The sequence below is a fragment of the Macrobrachium nipponense genome, chromosome 21 (genome assembly GCF_015104395.2).
Source record: "Macrobrachium nipponense isolate FS-2020 chromosome 21, ASM1510439v2, whole genome shotgun sequence".
Taxonomy (NCBI): Eukaryota; Metazoa; Arthropoda; class Malacostraca; order Decapoda; family Palaemonidae; genus Macrobrachium; species Macrobrachium nipponense.
In genome coordinates this window covers 9,884,528-9,895,882 of record NC_087212.1, presented here as the reverse complement: position 1 = coordinate 9,895,882, position 11,355 = coordinate 9,884,528, and the positions used below count along the sequence as shown (strand labels likewise).

General features: G+C 36.2%; 1 protein-coding gene across 4 annotated transcripts in view; it reads left to right on the top strand.

The window, feature by feature from the left end:
- LOC135197770 (ras-related protein Rab-21-like) overlaps nt 1-11,355 on the top strand; it is a 120,729-nt gene that overhangs the window by 56,205 nt on the left and 53,169 nt on the right. The window lies entirely within an intron of this gene.

The window sequence follows — 11,355 nt, the reverse complement described above, 5'->3', positions numbered from 1 at the left end:
CTAGCAACGGGACCTACAGCTTAATGTGGGATCCGAACCACATTTTATCGAGAAATGAATTCCTCTAACTCCGCGTTGGCAGAGCGGGGAGCGAACTTCAGACAACCGAATCGGTAGGCGAGCAAGTAACCCAATCGTCCAACGAGGAACTTCACGAGTGTGTTGTACATATATTTTCGATTTCTGACGTGGATGATGTGAATCAGTTTTATATAAAATTAATCGATTTATAGCATTGAAAAGAAAGAGAAAGGTAGGGCTGTACTTCAAAGAGTGCTATATCAAATCGTAGAAATTAATGATTACAAAATTGGAAATAATCTTCCAGTCTTGTAAAAATACTTTTGAGATTTCTTGTGAAAGCAAACAAACACATTTGTGGAGGACTGAGGTATTTAGAGGATTACTTTAAAACAAGAATATGGAATTGTGAAAGGTCTATATAGTAGTTTTCCTTTATTTGTTTGTGCTTTGATGTCGACCCTAATCGAATTTCAAGCAGACACATGTGATGTTATATACGGCCCTTTATAAAAATCTATGAAAAATTATGATTATTGACTTGTTTTTTATGCCTACAATCTTGAAGCGACTGACGGATTGATTGAGTGAAGTTGTACTGGAGTTTTGAAGTGAATAGAGCGATAATTTATAGCTAGCGTTTCGATCGAAGACAATTGCACAACTGGGCGAACTGGCATTCTGTTACCAAGCAGTCACAAATACAAAGTGTGTGAAAGTACTTCAACTGAGCGTCTCTTTCAAAGCTTCTGAAATAATAAAGCCCATCCTGATAGCATGTACCGTTAATTGAGGCTCGAAAAGTCAACATGGTGAGTCATTATTACTGTTATTACTATTACTAGTTTAACCCGATCAGAGAAGAGTCACCATACCCTGCTCTCATAGGGATATGCCTTAATAAATTTGTAGTTTTCCTGGGAATGACATTTTTGTTTATGTAGTTGTATTTACAAATGAGGAACAAAATTCTCATATGTTGTTGGGACAAATATATGAATATTAAAGTATAAAATACGTAGTGCCTAGTGATTAGTCAACTGGCGCTTCTTTGTAACGAGGTCATATATTTGCCAAGGTCCTGTAAGCCTATCACGTTCTTAACTTTACCGTTAATCACTTGTCATCAAGCACCGCGTATCTGGAACGTTATAGATCGTAATCTTAACGCAACGAATAATTAATTAAACTTACCTGTGATGCTAAAGAATACGTAGGTCGTATTGTATGGGTGAATGGTCACTAATGTAATAATACCAAGTGTGTCCGGTATCGGCGTCCCCGTCGCCATGGTAACCAAGATGAGTACGGCTGCGCCGTTGTTGCCTAATCCACGTGCATCACTGTCTCTATGACAACAGAGACTCTCTTTCTCTCCCTCTCTCTCTCCCCCTCCTCCTTCTTCTTCTTCTTCTTCTTCTTCTTCTTCTTCTTCTTCTTCTTCTTCTTTAATAGATAGATATGCATTGATGCTCTAGATAAAAGTATGGTGGAATCGTAAATGTTGGTTATGTTTTTCTTGCGTTCAGTATCTGTATCTAAGTTTGTATGTTTAGGCCTATACTGATGTAGATATCCACTAACGGGGACTTTCCTAGATACTGACCCTCCCCAACAAGGATTTCCGGGCGACTTTATCCTGGACTAATATTTCTTTGGGGTCAATATCTTCATGATATTTACAGCCTTTTGTTTGCGTTTTTTTACGGTCATCCCATACGGGCTCGTAACTTTGGGGGTCACTGTCTGAGAAAGATCCCAGGAACGTTCTGTTTCGTCTGCGATGCGAATATACCTTCAAATTAAAAATAGAAAAAAAATAGGTAAAGCATCAAATGCCTTCATTTGACCAGGAATCGCCTTAGTGGAGAATGACATCAGTTTCAGTTCGGTTACCTATTTTTCAGATTCCAAAATTTAAGAATTACACACACACACACACGCACACAGAAGGCATAACGAATAGTTACCGATTGTTTTCCCTGAACCAAGTGGATGGTAGAATGACAGAACGAACAGTGAGACAAAAAAATACAGGGTGTCCATAAAGTCCCAGTACCATTCTGAGCAACAAATAGTGATGGTACTGGGACTTTACACAGACACGAATCAAATGGTGGCAACCATAATGGCTGCATTCTCTCTCTCTCTCTCTCTCTCTCTCTCTCTCTCTCTCTCTCTCTCTCTCTATATATATATATATATATATATATATATATATATATATATATATATGTGTGTGTGTGTATATATATATATATATATGTATATATATATGTATATATATATTGTGACGAAGTGGGGGGGGGGGCTTAGAGTATCTGGGTCTGGATACCATTAATACTTGGGGGAAGTAGCCAAAGATCTGTGTCTGGACACCATTAATATTTATTACCCAAATTGCCAAGTATCTGGTTACTACACTTACCATTTGTACTTGTTAGCGCAAGAGACCCTTTATTCCTGGGTCTAGGACACCCTTTGTACTTAGGGGCACATTTGTTTGGTCAAACTTGAAAACAAAAGTTTAATTAATTCTTGAATTAATTATTAAGCAAAATTAAATCAAACTTTATCAAGAAAATTAATTAAATTATAAAGCAATAATTAAATTTGAAATGAAATTTAATTAAATACAAATTAATTTGCAAGTGTTAGATTCAAACAATTACACAGTAGAATATTATTCAAACTAATTAAACAAAATAAAGACAATGCAAAAAAAGCATAATGCATAATATGAAAACAATTAAAGCATTGACAGTACAAACATTAAGCATATAAAATGGACATGTCAAAAGAACAAAGCAAAAGAAAAATGTATAGAAAATTATGATTTTATCCAAACATTGTAAAGCATTGACAGTACAAACATTAAGCATATAAAATGGACATGTCAAAAGAACAAAGCAAAAGAAAAATGTATAGAAAATTATAATTTTATGCAAACATTGTAAAATAAAACCTTGAAGTGCCCTTCAAAACGTTTGAAAAATACCTGTATATGCAGTTGCAACTCCAATCAAAAGCAAAGGCCTGTTACAATTTCAACCTCTTCAATATTTTCGTGGGCGCCTTCACAAAAATAATATTAATAACACTATGCTCAGATTCCACAAACAACACATACATTAAAACAGTAACTGAGTGACCAGTTCAAATACAAATGTGAGTTACATTACGTTAAATGAAACAGTCTCGCAAACGAGCGATTGCGAGAGAGAAAGATACTATCCCTCATGCCAGCAGCTAAGTCTCGGGATCGAATGAAAATTCTCTATGACTCTATCCCTGTAAGCATATGGGCATATGGGGCGATTACCATCGAGTTCAAGACGAAAACATATTACGTCATCTCTCTATGTTAAACATGAATAACATCATTGTAGGGAAGGTTCTTGAAGGACTCGATGCTGCCTGGGAGGTCCCTATGCATGTTTGCGCGGATAAAGAAATCAGCTGGCTCAGGCATTCACAAGAGGTGAATAACAAGCTTCTCTGTTACTCTTTCTCTCTGTCTTACATACGTTTTTCCTCTCTCCGCCTTATGTATGTTTAAAAATGAAAAGTTACACTACTTAACATGTGTTATTTTAAATGTGGGAATCTGAACACAAAAACATACATTTCATAACATGATACACAGGTTCTGAGGTGAATCAATCATATTACAAAAAAATTATAACTCCATTACAAAACTTACATTATAAGAATATATATATATATATATATATATATATATATATATATATATATATATATATTGCTACTTTTAAAATGCATATATCTCCTCTGTGACTGTACAAAATGTTATGTAGAATTGTGCAACATTTTTTCAGATTCCTAGATAGCTTAGAGATAGGATGTTTTAAATGTGTGTTCAGATTTCACATTACATATTGTAAAAGAATATATATAACGTAGAATTTAGAAAGAGAGGGATTTTCTTTGTCCATTTGAAACTACGATTGTTTCCCTATTATGTCAGCATTGTAAGATTAGAGGAACTGCGAGATCCATTTAGTTTCCTAATCTGTCAACACGTTTGTTAAGCAAGCTCGAATCTTCATTTCTGTTTTGAGAATCTGTCATCATGTGTGATAAGGGCTTCGCCTTCATGTCGATTGAGTAGAGTACATGTTTTTTTTTTAACAGACTGGACTCATACGCATATGTCTTTGCCGAGAGTCACGTGCAGGTTACACATTTTGTGAGTAAAGTTGCGTAAGATTTCGAAGCTTCTGGAAGCATTATTGTCTCAAAACGTTTTGTCGTCTCCCTTGTCCAGTTTCCGCAAAGGAAGAGAATTTCATTAGATCTTAGATTCTCGAGGCGTTAACAACTCTCTCTCTCTATCGCTCTCTCTCGCTCTCTCTCTCCCTCGACATCCTTGAGATTATATTAACGTACTGTAAATTGGTCACTCGTAACTTGAGAATTTCATATTTGATATTTCTTAGAGTTTATTTAGTGTTGAATAGTGTTTTTTGTGGAATCTGTACAAACATTGTTTCGTAATGGCGCCTGGTTTTGGTAAAGTGAAACAAGACTGCAGCAAAGAAAGAAGTTAGTATACCAAAAAGGTAAAGTGTGTTATATTTTTATTAGTTGCAACTAATATCTAATGGTTATGATGGTTTGGTAAGAAACTAATAACTGATAGGAACAGTGGTTAACTAGTAAATAATAACAGATGGTTACGAAGGTTTGGTAAAAACTGATGGTTACAATGTTTTGATTGAAAAGATTTACACTTTTACACATTGCAAATTTTTATGTTTTGTGTTTGTTTCATTTTGTGCATTTTTTTTCATTTTCTTGTTGAAGTGTGCCTTTTTATTTTGATGCTGTCCACATTTTTCTGTATTTTCATTTGCATTCACAATTTGATTGACTTAGTTATTTTCATTGCTTAATCATTGCACATTTAATTAAATTTAACACTTGTGAATTAATTTGCATTTGCTTAGAATTTTTTTCGAAGTTTTGTTATTGTTTAGCACTTGTGAATTAATTTCTAATTTTCAATTATTGCCTAACACTTTTGAATTTCAATTGAATGAATTTTCTTGAATTTTGTGATAAATTAATTTAGATTTAATTTTACTTAATTGATTTAAGAATTAATCAAACTTTACTTTGTTTTCAAGTAACAGTAATTTTCCCTGATATTGTGAATTTCACTTATAAATTTTGAATTTAATAATAAATTTTTGTATTTAGAATTTTTATAAGTATTTCATTTATAACCAGCATATTTCCATTTAATTATGATTATATTTATGTTAGGTAGAAACATAGAGTGGTAATTGATTTGCTTTACTTCAATTTACTTGAAGTGACTTAGAACCAGGGAAGTACTTAGACTTCTGAAATCAGGGAAATATTTAGACTTTTAAAGTTGTGGATGGAGTGATGTCCTTTGATTAATTTAATTACTTACAAAATTACCTCACACCGGTTTTGATGAACTTAGTCTGATTTTCTGCAATACTGGTAAGTTGTTAAGGGATCACTGTTGCCTTTAGAGTATTCAGTCGTTTAATACCTGTGATGAGGGTTCAGGTTACTGGCTTTTGTGAGGTAACAGTAAATGAATGGTAAGTGTAGTAACCAGATACTTGACGCTTCGTAACATGTATTAATGGTGCCTAGAGACCCGGGAAAGCAGATTTCATTATCACTCTAGAATATACTGGTGGTGTTAGGGATATATTTTCTTAGGAGAGTGACCATATAGTTTTTGTTTTGAATTTATTGTATTGAATTGTAAGTTGATAACTTTGAGGAAAATGGCTCAGTTCAAGGTTGAGGAATTTTTAGCAGCCCCTTCTATCCAAGTTTTGTCTGAAACCACTCTGACTAAGGCACAGTGGAGCGCTTTAGCAGTGGCATGTGGTGGTTATGTGTCTACTAGTATGGTAAAGGCACAAATAAGATGTATTGCTATGGAATCATTGATAAACTCTGGTAGAATAACTGATGAAAATGAGTTAGAATTGGCTCAAGAGTTGTTGAATATAGCACGTGCTGATCTCATAAATAAACAATCAGAAAAGAAAGAGAAAAGTGATGCAGAGTTAGAGCTTAGACGCATTGAAGCAGAAGAGAATTTGATTAAGCTAAAAATGCAAGCTGAAAGAGAGAGAATGCAAGCTGAAAGAGAAAGAATAGACAGGGAAAAACAAGAAAGAAGAGAAAGAGAAGAAGGAAAAACAGCAGAAGAGGAAAGAGAAAGGGTAAAAGAGGAAAGAGAAATTGCAAGACATGAAAGGGAAATGGAATTGATAAGAGCTAGATCCACATTACCTGTAACACCGTCTAACCCTAACCAAGGTAATCAAGACCCTGTATTTGATGTAGTGAGAGTGCAGAAGTTAATCCCTAAGTTTACTGAAGAAGCTCCAGATGAGTTTTTTTATCACTTTGAGAAAGTGGCTTCAGGTATGGGATGGCCAGAAGATAAATGGTCAGTTTTACTACAAAGCGTCTTGATTTGTAAAGGGAGAAGTGCTTATCTAGCCTTAACAGCTGATCAGTGTAAAGACCACAAGGTACTTAAACACAGTGTGCTACAAGTTTACCAGATGACCCCAGTGTATTACAATGAAAGATTCAGAAACTTAAGAAAAGATGAGAAGGGAACATTCTTAGATTATGCTTACAAAGTGAGAAGGTGTTTCAAACGTTGGGTAGAAGCTGCTAAAGTTAAAACTTTTGATGAGTTAGAAGAGTTACTTGTTCTTGAACAGTATCTTAAGGGAATTCCTGAACATATAAGAGCCTATTTAAGAGAGAGAGAGGTGAAGAAACTTGACAAAGCTGCTACACTGAGTGAAGATTACAATATAATCAGTAGTAAACGTAATTACAATGTTAAGTACCAGAGTCAACAACGCCCAGGTTTTAAGTCTTATCCAAATAACAGGAACAAATTTAATGGGAAACCTACAAGTGATACTACCAAGAGTACACAAGGTAATACAACTCAGCAAGCTAATGTGAAATCCTCATCCAGTTTTTCAAGACAGTTACAGAAACCTAATGTTGTCTGTTTCAAGTGTGGAAGAAGTAGGACACTACATTCAAGAGTGTTACGGAATCAACAGCAGTCAAAGCCAGTTGGTCAAGTTGTGAAAGGTGACCAGGTGAAACAAACTACGAAGAGCAGTGTGGGAAAGAATCAGACTCCAGAGAAGAATGAAACTGAACAAGCTGAATGTTTAGCAACCAGTGGAAATGTAACCTCAAGCAGTGAGTGGCTTAGCAGTGTAGAGGCTTTTAAGCCATATATCTATGAGGGTATGCTGTCAACTCAAGAAGGAAGTATGCAGGCACCAGTCAAGATATTACGTGATACAGGGAGTAACCATAGTGTGGTAGTACGTGGTTCTCACCCTCAGTTGGAGAAGAGTCTCACAGGAGATTCAGTTATTTTGAAGGGTATAGGAGGAGAGGAAGTAACTCCTATATGCCGCTTACACCTGTCATGTGAATTGGTGACAGGGAATGTTGATTTTGCTGTAAAGGACTCACTGGCTGTGGAAGGTGTACATGTTCTGTTGGGGAATGAAGTTGGTGGTGTGCCATTTATTCCTTGTCCTGTAGTGACAGACAATGCATTGAGGATTTAATCCTACAGTAGAGTTGGAGAAGAATAACTCCCACCTGTTTCCTAGTTGTGTAACTACCAGAAGTATGAAGAGGACTACGACTGCAAGTGAAGAAACTGAGGATTTACACACCCAAGAAGGATCAAGTGAAGGATCTTTGTGCTTAGAAGAATTATTCCAGGGAAGTGAAGTTTCCCATAGTGCTGAACAAGAAGAGATTTCCCAAAAAGATGAAGAAGACGACGATGAAGAAGAAGAACCTGATGTTCCTGAAGAGACTCTGAGTAGTCAAAGTGTTACTGAAGACAGTAGTGAAACTACAGTAGCTGAGTTAGCAGATATTGAGAATTCAACCCTAGAAGCTGGTCAAGTGACAAGAGAGAAGCTGATGGACTTGCAGAAGAAGGATGGATGCATCGTTAACTGATTTGTTCTTCAGAGTTGTTGATCGAGAAGAGATGCAACAAACTCCTACCTGTTATTATCTGAAGGAAGGTTTGCTGATGAGGAAGTATAGACCTACAGATATACCAGGAGATGCTGTATGGGGCGAATATCATCAAATTTTGATTCCATATCCGTTGAGAAAGCAAGTGGTTGCAGTAGCTCATGAGTCTGGACATATGGGAATCAGGAAGACTGTGGAGAAGATCATGAAATATTTTTTCTGGCCTGGACTTTACACAGATTTTAGCAGGTTCTGTCGTGAGTGTCATACCTGCCAGATAGCTAAAAAACAGAATGAGACCATCAAGAAAGACCCCTACAACCTATAGAAGTTAGAGGAGAACCCTTTAGCAAAGTGATTATAGATATGGTTGGACCACTGCAGAAAACAAAGAAAGGAAATGAGTATTTGTTAACATTAATGTGTCCTGTGACAAGATATCCAGAGGCAATCCCTGTTAGAAACATATCTGCCAAGATAGTTGCTGAAAAACTTGTGGGGGTTTTCTGAAAGTTTGGTATACCAGAAATAGTACAAAGTGACAGAGGAACAAACTTCAAAGTTATTCCAAGATGTGATGAATTTGTTAGGAGTGAAACAACAGTTATCCACTGCCTATCATCCAGAAACTCAAGGTGCCTTGGAAAGGTTCCATCAAACATTGAAAAGTATGCTGACAAAGTATTGTTCTGAGTCAGGAAGAGAATGGGATGTTGGTTTACCATTAATGTTGTTTGAAGTTAGGAGTGCTTATCAAGAAAGTATGGGATGTTCACCTAATGAGATGATTTTTGGAAGAGAAGTTAGAGGACCGTTGAAGATTCTTGCAGAAAATTGGGAAGAAAATCAAGAGGAAAGCCAAGGAGAGTATGTGAAGAACTTTAGGAAAAGGTTGAAAGAGATTAGAAAATTCTCTTTAGAAAACTTGAAAATGAGTCAAGAGAAAATGAAAAGGAGATTTGATGCTAAGGCTAAGCTAAGAAGTTTTAGTGTTGGTCAACAAGTGTTAGTGTTCTTACCTGTCAAGAGATTTCCCCTCACTAATAAATTTCAAGGTCCTTACAAGATTATTCAGAAGTTAAGTGATAGAACTTATGTGATTGAAACACCAGAAAGAAGGAGAAGACAAAGGAAGATACATGTGAACCTCTTGAAACCTTATTTCTCAGAAACTAAAACTGAAACTGTGTCAGTAACCCAAACAACTTTATCTACAGAAGACGATGATGGCTACGAATTGGGAGCTGCAAGCAAGATGAATAATTCTTCAATTTTGGAAAATTTGGAGGATAAACTGAAACATCTGAGTGTTGAACAAGATGAAGACTTAAGTGAAGTAATTAGAAGTTTTCCAGAAATTTTTTCAGATGTGCCTAGACGTACTGATCTGACCAAGCATGAAATCAAGATTCAAGAAGATGGAAGACCTTTCAAGCAAAGAGCCTATCGCTTATCACCTTATCATCGAGATGTTTTGAAGAAAGAAGTTGAGTATTTGCTGCAACATGGATTAGTAGAACCCAGTTCAAGTCACTTCAGTTCTCCATGTGTGTTAGTGAAGAAACCAGATGGTTCATTTAGAATGTGTACTGATTATAGGAAATTGAATTCCATCAGCGTGGCTGACCATTATCCTTTGCCTCTTATAGATCAGTTACTTGATAATAATGGGCAAGCAAAGTTTGTTTCCAAGATAGACTTGTTGAAAGGATATTATCAAATTCCCTTAGATGAGAATGCGAAGTGCTGTCAGCTTTTATTACTCCATTTGGAGTAATAAAAGCTGCCATTTAGTCTGATGAATGCACCGGCAACATTTCAACGAGTGATGGATCAACTGCTAGGATCGATAGAAGGAGTAGGTGTATACCTAGATGACATCGTGATTTACTCTACAGCGTGGGAAGAACATCTGAAGATTCTGAGGAAAGTTTTCAAGAAACTACAAGAAGCAGGATTAGCAGTCAACTTAGAGAAGAGTGAGTTTGGCAAGGCAACTGTGCAGTATCTTGGGTTTGAAGTTGGGAAAGGCCTTCTTGCTCCAGTAAATGCTAATGTAGAAGGTATCTGTAAGGCTACCCCCAACTATTACCAGGAAACAGCTACAGAGATTTTTAGGCATGGCTGGATTCTATCGTCGTTTCTGCCCAAATTTCTCAGCCGTAGTAGCTCCCTTGACAGACTTAACTAGTCCCAAAGCTAAGTTTGTTTGGACTCCAGAGTGTCAAGACTCCTTTGAGAAGGTAAAAGTCATTTTAACTTCAAGACCAGTACTTCAAGCTCCAGACTTCGACAAGAAATTTGTGATACAAGTTGATGCGTCAGACTGTGGTGTTGGAGCTTTTCTACTTCAAGAAGATGAAAATAGTATCTATTATCCTGTGTGCTTCATGTCTACAAAACTGAAAAAAAACAGAAAGTATACTCGACTATTGAGAAGGAAACTTTAGCCTTAATCACCGCATTGAAAAAATTTGAAGTGTATGTGGATAGACCTTGGAATGAAGAAATTTTAGTGTTGTCTGATCACAATCCACTATCATTTATCCAGAGAATGAAAAACCATAATCAAAGACTGACCAGGTGGTTTTTGTGCATGCAATGGTATAACTTAAGAGTGCAGCACATTAGTGGCAAAAACAATGTAGTTGCTGATTATTTATCTCGTTGCGAATCGTTGGATTCAACACCGTGATAAAAAATCTTCAAGGGGGGAGGTATATTATATATTGCTACTTTTAAAATGCATATATCTCCTCTGTGACTGTACAAAATGTTATGTAGAATTGTGCATCATTTTTTCAGATTCCTAGATAGCTTAGAGATAGGATGTTTTAAATGTGTGTTCAGATTTCGCATTACATATTGTAAAAGAATATATATAACGTAGAATGTAGAAAGAGAGGTATTTTCTTTGTCCATTTGAAACTACGATTGTTTCCCTATTATGTCAGCATTGTAAGATTAGAGGAACTGCAAGATCTGTTTGGTTTCCTAATCTGTCAACACGTTTGATAAGCAAGCTCGAATCTTCATTTCTGTTTTGAGAATCTGTCATCATGTGTGATAAGTGCTTCTCCTCCGTGTCGATCGAGTAGAGTACGTGTTTTTTTTTAACAGACTGGACTCATATGTATATGTCTTTGCCGAGAGCCACGTGCAGGTTACACATTTTGTGAGTAAAGTTGCGTAAGATTTCGAAGCTTCTGGAAGCATTATTGTCTCAAAACGTTTTGTCATCTCCCTTGTCCAGTTTCTGCAAAGGAAGAGAAT